Source organism: Armigeres subalbatus, chromosome 2 (assembly GCF_024139115.2).
Source record: "Armigeres subalbatus isolate Guangzhou_Male chromosome 2, GZ_Asu_2, whole genome shotgun sequence".
In the NCBI taxonomy this organism is placed as follows: Eukaryota; Metazoa; Arthropoda; class Insecta; order Diptera; family Culicidae; genus Armigeres; species Armigeres subalbatus.
The window spans coordinates 38,655,223-38,668,946 of record NC_085140.1 but is presented as its reverse complement, the minus strand read 5'-3'; the positions used below and the strand labels follow the sequence as shown (position 1 = coordinate 38,668,946).

The 13,724-nt window shown below is 38.8% G+C and overlaps 1 protein-coding gene across 31 annotated transcripts in view; it reads left to right on the top strand.

The window, feature by feature from the left end:
- LOC134218479 (protein bric-a-brac 1-like) overlaps positions 1-13,724 on the top strand; it is a 556,397-nt gene that overhangs the window by 362,083 nt on the left and 180,590 nt on the right. The gene's annotated exons all lie outside the window — the stretch shown is intronic.

Here is a 13,724-nt window from a genome sequence, read left to right as displayed (position 1 = left end):
GTTACGTAATATTTGAACAGACCCAAAACTTAAAATTTTATGAGCGCCTTTTTCATTTTCCGTGTAAAAAGTTAGAGAATTTTCCTAGAATGAATCATTCACCTCCATAATCATCTATGGTATTAGGTTAATTGTGGAAAAATACTAAACTAAAAATATTTCACTCTTCATAGTGGCGCGGACAAAACCATAAAGAACTAAAAAATAAGTATTTTCAAAATATGTTAATTAATAATAAAAATTTAAATAAAAATTTAATTAATAAAAAAAAATTGTGGAATTTTGAAATTTTATTTTAATCTACTTTAAAGCAAGCATTAAGGATTTTATTACTGAAGAATAACAAAAGCTTTTCCAATCCTTAGCAATTGAAAATAACAATAAATAGTACCCAGCCTAAAGCCGGTCTGAGAATTAGAGAGATAAGGAAAAAAACAAGAAAAAAATCCAAAAAAATGAAAAGAAGCAAAAGAGCAATAAGGTAGGATTATTGATCTCCGTGCTGAAACTTTTTTTCATGAATATAATTGAGGGAAAATCTGCGGACAAGAATATTAAGAATCTCAACAAGGAAAGAACATTAATAAAATGTCATTTTAATTATTTCCATGAATATGGTTGGCGCATGTGAATAAATGTCAAATCTAATCAATTCATAGTCCTTTTTGATCGAAATTGATTTTAATGACGCTAAAAGTACTCTTACACCTCGAAAATATTTTTCTTTATTTTTTCCCTTTGTGCTTACAAAAAGGCGGGAGTCATGCAATTTCGTCGCGAAAATTAAAACAAGTCGTGGCTAATTTATAGGCTGGTTTATAGCTCGGAGTCTCGGAGATTTTCGCCGGATTGTATTTTAATTATATTGCCCACACATATGGAAGCAAAATTTGCAGACAAGCTCCGGATCTGTGAACTAGCCTTAAAGTACGTAACGACCGATACCTGAACAAATTTTCCTTAAACTTGATTTCGTTCAGCTCATTTATACATTTAAATGTCGTCGTTCCTTTTACAGTGGATGATTTCGGAATATTCAGAATTATTCAGAAAAACTTAATGTTTCGAAAAGAATCAAACCATTGAAAAATATGTTGTAAAGCAGATTAAAAAAAACAAAGAATAACCAAGAATCTCAAGAAAAAAAAAATCAAAAAAGGGCTTATTCTGAAAATTAGAATGTCTGTTCTTGCGCTTCATTTTGTTGAGGCGTGACCTGATTTTCATATATTTGCCTATGCACTTGGATATACTTTCCTACCAAGTTACAATTTCCGTTCAATCCACTGATGAAATTGGCCAAATTTTGCCTTCGAAATAAGCAGAAACCAATCATTGAAATGAAAGTGTATGAAAAAATCTCCCGTTGTCACCTATTGTCATTAACTGTTAAAACCCTTTAAAAAAAGTTGATCTATGCATAATACATGTCATTATGTAGATAGCATAAAAAGCAACACTAATATCATAACATTTTGGTTTTAGATTCCTGACTAAAATATTGAATTTGTTAGAATAAAATTTTAGAGCTATTTGGAAGAATCAATAAAAAAAAACAGGACAAATTGTGGATTTTTTTAAAATTACGACGGCACAGTACAATAAGGCCTAAAAACAGTACTCTCCCGTTAAATACGGTACGACGTATGGTCAGCCTAATGAAAAATCAAAATATGAATTGTATTGAATTTGGCGAATGCATTGACAACAGATATGTAAATTCGATATAACTTAAATACATTATATAGCTGGTATTATCAGTGGTGGAAATACTCGCTTCACGAGTAAGAAAAGAGTGTAATTGGACCTACCAAAAATGCCACACTCGCGCGAACCTACTGTCTGCATATTTCTGGCGCTTGCTTTGTTCGCGAGTACGGGCAGAGCAAAGACAAAAAGCAGGGCAGTATTTTGTTCCGGAGTAAAAATCACGGTCGCGAGTATTTGTGATTACCTCGCATATAATGGATAAATTTGACTTGACATAAACATAATAACAATAAACAACTGCGTTCTTGCTCGAACATCCGTGAAAAACATGTTCCGAGGTTGTTTTATGACTTTTTTGCAAATTAACCCGAATGACTCGCGAAGCTTCACGAACATTTTTCGGGGTTCGTTTTTTGTTTACTCTGCGAGTAGTAAGTAGGCAAGAAAAAGGCAAAACAAATGTTCGCGAGTATTTCGCATCGCCTACTTCTCGATTTGTGAGTAAGGTTCACAGATTTCCACCACTGCATCATAGATGCAAAACCTACTAGAAAACGCCGACATATAATTTTGGCCAAGATTTTGGTCTAGTTACCCCTTGGTGGCGCTGCTGGAAAAATCGGCGGAAAGATTTAATGACTCCTCAGCCTGTGTTGCGGTTGACCTTCCAATACGTATTTGCTCAAGAATACGATTACTCGACTTGAGGCTCTTAATGAAAGTCCAGAACAAATGGATTAATTTTATGGTTTGCTTCCGATCGGTCGATGTAGGCATAAAATGCTCAAACTTGCCAACCACTATAGCACCCGTCTATCCTTAGGAGATTTTCTTTGATCTTAGGCGGCTTGCTACATCAGAAAGGCCATTACTAGCCGTGCTCATGGTATTACGCGTTTAAGCGTCTGTTCTTTATCGGTATGTCAACACGATGCAAATGACATTGTTTTCTGTAAAATGCTGCTTCAGCTTTTGATCTGTTTTCTAGCATGTCAAACCATTCAATCGATCCAAATTAACTCAGGATAGTACCTGCAGCAATGATACTTATCTGAATATTCAGGCAAGAAGACTTCTAACCCAATTCCCAACTTGGGACAAGGACAGATTTCATGGCTGTAACAAAAGTTTTGATGATGAAGGAAGCCCAAATAAGTCTTTCACGTACATGAAAGGGAAAAAAATGTCGCGTTTATTTTTCCAAATGCAACATCAAAAAATACATACCACATTACGAACTAATTTCATGAACTAACCGAGCACCCTCCGATTCATATGCTAAGCTCCAGACAGCATATATTAATAAGTTGCAGAATTTTATATAACGAAAACGCTTTCGCCATACCCTCCTTGCAATCCGTTTGTAGCAAACCCTCGGTTCTTCAAAGCACCTTCGTTGTGATGCATTCCTATGTCTACACGATCCTTAAAAAAAGAAAAATAAATACCAATAGTGTGGCTGGTCGTAGCTCTCCCGTAGAATGACTTCCCGATGCACTTCTTATGCTTTCTCTGTCCGAAACACTAAGAAACAGCACTAAGAAGAAATTATATCGCTTCGATCAAACATATTTCACACGAGGAAATGGCATATTTATTATTATTTTATATATGTTCTTCTGCGGGTTCAAATATCGTAGATTGAGGAAACTTTGTTCGTCTTTAATCGCAAACGGCACAGCCGTGAAGGTGTTTCACCTCAATTTCGGTAGCCTTTATTTTTGGCTTGATTTTCCGAGTAGATAGCAGATGGGGAGAATCAAATGTCTACAATGCTACCAATCGACTAGTAGGATAGCTTGGAACAGCAAGTGTATGCAAGGATAATAATTTTATTCCAAATAGCGGAAATTATTTGCAAGTTCCTCTCCCCAGGGCGGTCGGTGTTGCAAATGACTGGTACCGACATAATTTAGGTCATTTTTGCATACATTCTTCAGCAACACTTTGACTTGAGTTATCCCCGCGCAGCATGATGCATTTTCCTGTTGATGGCGTAGTATGCAATTTCCACCATTGTAATTTGGACGATCCGATAAGAGTGTCGAGCATTTCTTAGCCGAAAACACATGTTTTTTATTACTACTAGCTCCGCGGAGGAAACAATAAATTTCCGCCCTCAATGTCTAAATTCTTTCGACTTCCCAAGATAGGTTGCCGAAAATAATATTCTAAATTGAGTTATTTGGAAAAATTGGAGAAATTTTACGGCTATAGCTGTCTACCCCGGAGCCGCACTTGGTTCGATCGTACGAATTAACATATTCAGTTTTTGGGGCCGGTGAAAGGTCGGTCGGTGTTGGGAAATAATTCCCGAAAACGATGTAGGAAACCGTTTACATCATTATTTTTTCGAACGATAACGTCTTTCTAGTGCCGAAAAATTACCTACCAGTTTGTTCCATCCACATCCACGGCATGGTGGCATATCTCGTATTAAAAAAATAATGGAACCTATGCGAGTTGCTATGTTGTGAGGTGGCGTCTAAGCGGGAAAATGCCGACCTCCGGCAACGCGCTTTGCTTGTAATGATTGAATATTATGCTAATTTCTGTTCAGGTCAGTTCGAGAAGAACGTAATCGTGCTGACGGTGGTGATAAATGAGGAGTTCTGGTTGATGTAGATGGGGTTTGGGCGTAAAATTTTAGAAAGGTTGATAAAGGAAAAATATGAATGGACGTGATCAAAAATAAATTAATATAGCAAAATAGTTTGCGTACTTGAAGAAAGAGGCTTCACGACACTCCGCAAACATCGTTATTTTACGGCTAAACAATGGAGAAATGGCTTATTGTAGAAACGGAAGATACTTTTTTGCTTTTCCAATATGTGACACATAGGAAAAACATATGACTTATTGAACACTTGGGAAGTGGATCGGCTCCTAGGCTTGTATTTCAACGTTCTTCTAGATAACTTCGGGACAATCATACCAAGTTTCTTCCGAACCGCCTCAAATAACGCTCTCATCGCATGCATCTTTACCGCCAATCGGCGATAAATACCAACACATTAGAGCCGGAAGTAACGTTTATTATTTATTCATCCTTCAATCTCTCTCCATTTCCCCCACCATACCTCGATCTTCCGAAAACCGGACCACTTATTACAATATTTTCCGCACGACGACGTCGTCGGCGACCAATACACAATGTTGTTCGGATGACGGTTGGTGGTAGTTACATGCCAGCAACTAGTTCTTACTCCATTTTATGCAAATTGATTTTTGCATTCCTTCCGCAGCTCGCGCGGCTATGCAACCGCTCGCAAATGGGTGTGGGTGGCTGACCGAGGGCTCCTGATCCTGGTCCTGACCGGCTGTACCCTCGATGTAGGAACGGTTAGTTGTTGCACTTCGTCCTTACCTGCTCCGGACTGCTGCTGCTGCTGACTGGATAGTCCTTCTGTGATGGCATCGCCGCCATACGTATCCTTGGTTTGACCAGGAAAAATTGTAAATTATTTATGGGAATACATTGTACAATCCATATCTAAATTTATATCTTAGATTGAACCGAGTGTATGTTTATGGCCCAGCAGACGGGGACGACAAGGAAGGAGCAGAGCCGGTACATTACATACCTATTTGCTCAATAATAATTCATCGGATGACGCTTTTTTTTTCTTCTAAAAGTGAAGTGAGACGGATGCGGTAGGATCGGTGGGGAACAGAAGTTAGTGAAAAATTGCATTTTGCTGTTGGGGTGACAGTTGAATAAAATGTGGCCTGGAAATACATGTTTTCCTTCGTCGTGGAAAAGTAATCATCCAACTGATGATTAATTGAATATTTTTCGCTTCTTCTCATTTCAGGTACGTAAAAGTCAACTCCAATCACGCAAACGCTATTAGAGATGATTACGAAGACGCTGCACTGTGGGGTGATACTATGCGAATTGGTAAACATGAACTTTGCTCGTAATTTAAAGAACTTAAAATATCAGAACCATAAAACGTGATAATTCATGGCACATGTTTTCGTAAGTATCGAAGTGACAATGAACAAATTGTATTTTATTATCCTTTCGATCTTGAGATAAATAGAACTGAATCATCCAACAATTTGAAACATAAACGAAAGCATACCTGTAATCGACTTGTGATGGCTTATATCCAGTACCGTTTTATTAGTTAAGGCGAATTAGATACAACCAATTCACGGTTATTGGCCATCTGGATCACCATAGTGCCACTGGTAGAAAACAACGTGTCAAGTGCCAATATTGACAAACCCGTCAAACTTGAAGTCGGTCGGCTAGAGTGAAGATGCTGTGCAATAACCACAACCACTTTTAAGGTTTTACCATTTTTGTTTGGTTTGATCTATCTTCACATTGCCATTGTAAAGAAAACAGCTCTAAAATCTATCACATTCTCTTGCAGATAACTGTGTTCCAAAGTCTGTACCGCAAGACCGAACACAATACCGTAATAAAAGATGCAAATAAATGTGATATAAATAATAAAAGAAGTAACAACTAAAAGTAACAGCGGAAAAAAATGCTTCCAAGCATACAATTTTTACGATTACACAAGTCTCGATACGCTGCTTCTTTAAGAGCCCGGGCGGTGGTGTTCGAGTTCGCTCTTGTACTGAGCCATCCAAAGATTTATTGATCGTAAAAACATTACACATTATTATTATGATGATGATGACTTAGTGTCGATATGTGCGGTTGGTGTGTCTGTGAGGTATCGTTTCCATTCCACTCGTCATGTTTCAGTCGCCGTCGTCACATTCACCACCCCCGGCCGTGGAGTGCACGTGAGACAGTGTAGACAGGCTGAATCGCGAGTCTTAGATGTATCCGCCCGTAATACCAGTTGAGCACTTTTTTGAGGTCAAAGAATGGTGAGAAAAAAGTGGCTGCTTGGAGTCTATTTTCCTACGGCTTCCCTCAAAGCAGCATTTTTTGATACATTAGCTTGTAGAAATTTTATTAATTGCTTTTTTGCTTTCTGCGGCTAATAATACAAGTTAATTACAAATGCATATGATATTTCTTAGCGATGCAGAAATGGTTGCCAATTGGTCATCATTCCTATTATGTGAGATGTTGTACCGAAAGGGTAGTATTTCACATCAAAAACGTTTTACCGTACTCGTCACAAAGTTGCACCGGACGGCTATCATATCATACTGAAAACGAACTTTTCACAGGAATATTTAGATCAAGCTCCAAATGCCAACCCACAATGGTCCTATTTAGCATTTCGCATTCAGTTTGGAAACATGGTGTCTTCAGAGAAGTTGTTTATAATAGTATAAAAAGTAAAAAGTTTTATTGGAGTAACCCTTTCCAACTTCTTGATTCAAAATCTTATTAGGTTGAGCAAACTTGTAGAAAACCTTATTTCGAGAAACAATGCTGTTTTCCTTTCAACACGATAAAATTGTGATCTTCAGAAGAATTTTAGAGCTCACAATGATACATTTTCTTCTTCTTCTTATATGGATCTACATTGCAACTGGAACTGCTTTTAAAGTTAATATTCTATAAGTATTTCCTGAGTTCTTAATTGAAAGTTTTTCAATGACCGCCAATTGCATGAGTGTGTATCTTGTGTGGCAAGTACAATGGATACACTATGCCCAAGGAGTCGAGAATGTTGTTTACCTGAAATCATCCTGGACTGAACCTAGAATGGAACTTGTTATCTCCGAATTGGCAACCTTATACCTTTGTTTGCTAAGTAAGCATATGCGGTATTTCGAAAAATTTCGTTTCAGGTGGTTCGAAACGAAATTCTGCGGAATTTGAGCATGGCGAAATCTGACTTCTTGATTTCGTTTTGTTTCGTAAAATTACAAAAATTTCGCTAGAAAAACTAGCTTTAAACGAAATTTAACGGAATTCCGCGGAAAAATCATAAAGCTGTTTTCAAAACTTAATGTTATACAAATTTTTCTATCAACGCTTACTACATAATCCCATTCTGAGTCGACAAATACGTAGGGGAACGGTTCGGCACATCATCCCATAGCTCCTATTTCCATCCCATCAAAAACAAAGCAAAGGAATTTGGTTTGTTTCTTATTTTTGAGATTTTTTTCACGCGTGTTAGCAAAAAGAAGCGACGAGTGCTGTATTTCTTTGTTTTGCGATGAGATGAATATATGTTCAGTGAGATGGAAAACGGAACAGTTCCCTATTTAGATTTCTTCTATAAAACGTCTAAGTGTTTTGTTAGTAATGTCCAACAGAAAACGAAAAATATCTTTAACTATTCTATCCTTTTTTTCAAAAGTGATCCGAGTTTGTCAAAGAGGTGAAGCCGTGGCATGGTTTCCTGATGCCCTTGCCTTGTGAAGTGTTTTTAAAAGCGCCTTTTTCTTATTAAAAGCTAACTTCTTCACCTCTTATGTGTCAAACTAGGTTTAAGCGCATGAATAAGCACCGCTTTGGAGTTAAGAAGGCCCTAATGAAAACATTATTATTGAACGATGCACATGATTTTGCGTTGGATTGATTTGGAACACAGTCTTCGAGCTTTCAAATTAACTTCGTTTACAATAAATATTTATTCGCTTACCAAGGTGGATGCACATGAATATTAGCTGCTAACCACGTATCGTATATGATATGAGAAATTGTATCGCATATATTGCTATTTTCTTTCACATTCGCATATGATAAAGGTTATAAAGATGGCTAAAATATGAATAATATTGTATATGATACCTGCTTATGCAATTGAGCTAATTGAAATTTTCTCAAGGTTCTGATTTGGTTTTGTTACTGTTTGGGACTGGGAAAGCGAATTATTGGAAATCAATTGGTTCTTTTAATAATCACAATTTTATGGAAGCGAAAGTGTACCCGAGACCAATTTGGTTATCATAATCGCTTGGTGACAGCAGAAACTTGCCGTCAGTAGCAACGAGCGTGCGTCAGAAAGAGAAGCCGCAAAAATGTTTTCGCATCGATGGAAATAAAACCTGAAACAAGCAGCAGACTACCTACTAAAATTATAATCTTGAGGGGAAAATTCATTTGACTGCTACTGCTGCTATCCATGCGAATAATTTTCTGCAGCGTCTCTCTCTGACACGCGCTCGTGATTCTGCTACCGACGGAAACTATCTGCCATCACCAAGCGAATCATTTGTACTTTGATCAAAATTCGTCTCGCCTCAAATTATGGCTTAAGAGCTGCTTTCACTGATGATAGCCAATCGATGGTACTTCAGACGCCACCGTTGCAGAAATGTGCTCTAAACAGCCGTCATCGTAGCGAAACAGGCAAGACAATTTCATCTGAGTGCTGCTGATGCCGACGACGACGACCGCACGACCCACACCATCGGCGGGAATAAAATTTCCGGCAGGAGCTCCGCCGTTGCCGATGGTGGGACCGCGGTCTGCTCTTCACAACATTTCGAATTCTCGAACGAAATGACTCGAGCCACAAAAAAGCTGCTTTCTTGTAATCAATAAAGTAAACCCTGTAGCCACGCCCCTTTGGTGTGTGTTGCGGTTACACAATATTTGCTCTCATACCAATTAATAAAGAGGCGGGGCTGATGGGCCTCCTTTATTGATTATAAGAAAAATGCTTTCCTTCGTGCGCGTGACATTTCATTTGAAATGTCGTGGAGAGCGGATAGCGGTCCCAGTTCCGTAGTTTTTGTATAGCAATGTCTTTGCTGTAGCGGTCTGCGGACATCACTTTCAAATCTCCCGCACAACAAACGACCCTTTGAAGGAGCAGCATCCTCAGAGACATCATCCAGCCGATAACATTCGCCAGGACGCGATCCACAATACTTAAAACGGCTTCGTGCCAACAAAAACAAACTGCCCTTTTCAGGACCACCAAAATGTCGATGGAAGAGGGAATGTGGTGTACTTGATTTTGTGATATCCTATTTTGAGTTGTTACACGACGTCCACAAAATTTGTGCAAAATCATGGATTCGAAGCAATTGCATGCTTGATTTTGTACACATTTTGTGAACTACTCTGCTCAATTAAATCGAAATAGATATTCTGCGCATTTGATTGTAGGTACTTGGTTTGCTTACCCAACAGCGATATCTCCAATTGCTGTCGGAAAAAGTCAATTCTCGTGGAGCTTTCTGGATGCAGTGTTACGGTAATTATTGCCTTCCACTAAAGGTAAGGCTTTTCAAGACGGAATGGATTTGCATTACAACACCAATCGGATCAAATTTCAAAATCATAACCATAATAAACCACAATGCGTATTGGTAACAATAATATCCTTACGTTGTCCAACGTCTACCTTGCGGTCATGTCTTGTACATAACCCTTCTGATTTTTACTGAACATAACAAATTTGTATATCTTTTCATTTCACAATTATAACCTATTCAGATTACGCCAATTAACATAACAAATGTCGTGTTAAGGTGAAGAAAGGAAATTGAATGTAAATATGGGGATTGACAAAAATAGGATTGTTTATCTTAATATTTATTATCTTTTCCTGGGTGTTTTCCATACACTGGGCATGAGCATGATTGGCCGCCATTGGCCATATTTAGATCCCAATATCAATAAAAGGTTCGATATCCTCTCGGAATTTTAAAAGTTCTGTTTTCTTCTACCTTTTTTTCGGAAGTGTCCAAAATTTCACGTGACAACACGAACTTATCTAACGTTAATATAAAAAATATAAGTGTCATCGTGGTTAAAAATTGCCAAGTCGAAATACGTTTATGCTCGTATGTAAATTCGTTGGATTCCCGAAATAATAATGTCATAACTCAATCGAATAAAATGGTTAGGTTTGATAGAAGCCAAATAAAAAGCGATTACTCACTTTTACTTGTGAGCTTAGAGGTAAAATAAAAAAAAACCGTGTGTACTTCAAGCTATTCAAAGGTCTGAAGGGGTACCACAAAGAGGAAAGGTAGAGAACCACTGCCGTAGAGGACTATCCCAAGCAGCACTATTTGAATAGAATTAAATACAGCGCGTTGTATATGGCACTCCTTTGTAACACAAATAGCGCAAAAGGTGGAGTCTATATGCAACATCTTGCGGCTATAATTAGATCGATCGAAGAGAGTAAACTGATTGGTCGATATATTGACGGAAGAGTCAGGTCTTTTTCTGGCTTCAATATTGGTACCATTTTGGAATGCTTCCAAACAGTTGGAAAGAAGCTGAGCCTCAGACAAAGGTTGAACACGGTTACCAGAATATTAAGCGCTTTTTGTCACAGGTTCTTCAGGACGATGTTGAAGAGGCCGTCGAATCCAGGGTCTTCACCAGATCATGCAGCGTATTTCTGAGTTCATCCGGGAGCTTACTAAGGGCAGTAGTAAGTTCGAAAACACTTTCAAACACTGATGCTTCCATCGGGCGGATAATATCTCGACCCAAATTATGAGACGCCATAAAGTGTTGGGAAATGGTGTTTGCTTTTCAACTGGGGTAATATAAACTTCGTTTGCTACCCTCAGGGAGTGATGGGTTTTGGCTTGTTTTCGAACACCTCTGTTAATCGCCAGAAGGGCCTAGAGAGGAAGGTTCCTAAGGGCTTCGGCAAACTGCCTATTTCTTATTTTTAGTTACCAGGGAATCAATATTCGAGCAACGCCCAACAATATACCCAACAGAGTTTGTTATTGACAAACGCACCTAGCGACAAACCTTTATCGGAACCCGAACGCAATATGACAAGAATCATTTGCCTTGCATGCTCTGATGTTTCCGAAAATACGATGCTATTTTTGTAATCATTGTTCGATTCTCGAATATTTTCATAAAACCAGAAACTATAATAGCGTAAAACCTAAATTTACTCTAGAAATAATGCAAAATAACGGGATGAAAAGTTGAAAAAAGCAACATGATTATTTCTTTTTTGTTGCTGACAATTTTTTTTCGGATCTTTGTCATTATTATCACCGACAAAAATAAAGCTTTGTGGTTGGTTTTCTTTTGTCGCTTGTTTCGCAAGCGCATTCCAAAAAAAATTGATTCCCTGTTGGTTACACGAATGGCAATGATTTTGATGAGCTTTTCATGAAGGATTTTTCGGAAGAAGAATTTTGCGTTTTTTGGAACTGACATCGTTTCTAAGGGAAATTATTCACTTAGTCTCGCTGTCGAAGTTAGTAAACTTACATGTGGTCAAGGTTGTGGGGATGAAACGTTGTTCTGCTTCGCTAATATCTTCAAAGAGGACATGGGGCACTTGGTCGAAGTTTTCCGTCGGCTCAAGTGCAGGATTCTCGCCCACTCGATCTTCCACGAACCGCTGAAAGAGTGGCCAGCTTGCTCGGTGGAAGTTACGACGTCGAGACAGCTGCCTTTGCTCACTGGTTTGGTTCATCTCAAACACCACCGGGAGGTCATCAGAGGACAACTTGGTGATAGCACGGAGTATGGAGCAATAGACCGCCATGTTGGTGAGAACGATGCCGAGAGTGGATCCAATACCACGTGATGAGTGGACGGTAGGTGATAACCACGTGTAATGTCCCATCTGGAGGTTGTTGGCCAGCACTGTCCCGTTCTTGTTACGCTTCTGATTCCTCCAAATCTAATATCGCGATTTGAGGTCGCCGGCAGGGATAAACTTACCATTTCGACGAGTCAGCTTTTGCAGGTCATTTTTCAGGAGCATGGCTGTGCCATCCGAGTCAATACTCTGGGATGGGCAGTACATGACAATCATTGTTATGGTCAATGGTCTGGGTAAGGTAATCCCAATTCCGACAGCTTCAATGAAGGATAGGCGGAAGTCGGGAAGCATCCTGGAGAGCTGACGACAATGGCAACGCCACCGCCCCTTGTTGGTTGGACCCGATCGAGCCTGATTATTGCGTGGTTTTGATGGTTGAAGTTTACAACCACAAATTTAAGCAACTGTCGGTTCTTTTCAAGAAAAGCTATCGTGGCTGTCCCTTTACGTAGAACGGAGGAAGCTTCTCCTTTTTCTCATCGGCGTCGATGATTTCTGCTGGACGCTTACCGCTTTTTTCGACCCTCCGCCTGGGCCGGATTCACCCATCCTCCGGTCGGATGAGAAAGCTTTGACAAAGCGTGAGAGATTCCTGCGTAGACACGAAAGAAAGAGAGTGATTAAATTTTCCAATCGCTCGCATCAAAGACCAGTCGCGAATGTGGTGTGCGTCTGTTCACTGATGATTGATAAACGAACAACAGTAGGGTCGCTTTTAATAACTTTTTTATGCGACTTTTTTTACGCGGATTTACGCAGTTTTTCCGCAGATTACCTTCCAGAGATTTTGAAACGAGATTTTTCAAGAAGGCCACGGGATGCGCTAAAACTGTTAAAGCCCGGTTTTTGTTAAAGCAGTTTAAGGCTCCCCCACACCTAATCGATTTCATCGCCGCGACGACGACAACTAGTCGCCGCGGTTCTATCGTTGGGTCGCTGCAGGCAATGTTCTAGGGTATCTGTTCCCATATTAATAACAGCCCGTATATTAATCTCAACCGTCAACCTCAACCAAATAAAAAAATCAATTTGATTACAATTTCCCACATCGTATGTATACAATGATGAATAGACCACCTTTTCCAATGTTTGGAATATTATTTAAAATTCCGTTTGAGTAATGTTTTAGTTCACAAGACTCAAATTATTAAAAACAAAATTATAAAACACATTTATTTTCATTTTCCTACCTCTGAACTGTTGATTTGATGCACTGCTCGATTGCTACTAGCAGATTCATCTCATTTCATGCCGTTGTTTTCCACTCAATTTCAAGCTAAAACAAATGAATCCTTTCAAAATACACTTCACAACACATAGAGAAAATCACAATTTCACTACAAATATAATCATATTTGAAAAACTAACGCGATTGCCTATAGTTTGATATAGGTTTATTTCGAACAACGTCTAAATTATTCTTGTCTGTATTCCAAACTATTTACATGGCTTGCAGCATCGGCAAGGGTTGCCGACCTAGATTTTTAGTTCAAAAATGCTTGAAAGAACTTTTACTGTGAAATTCAACTCTTATGTTTGTAAAACAAGGTATATCGAAGAGATAAAATAACA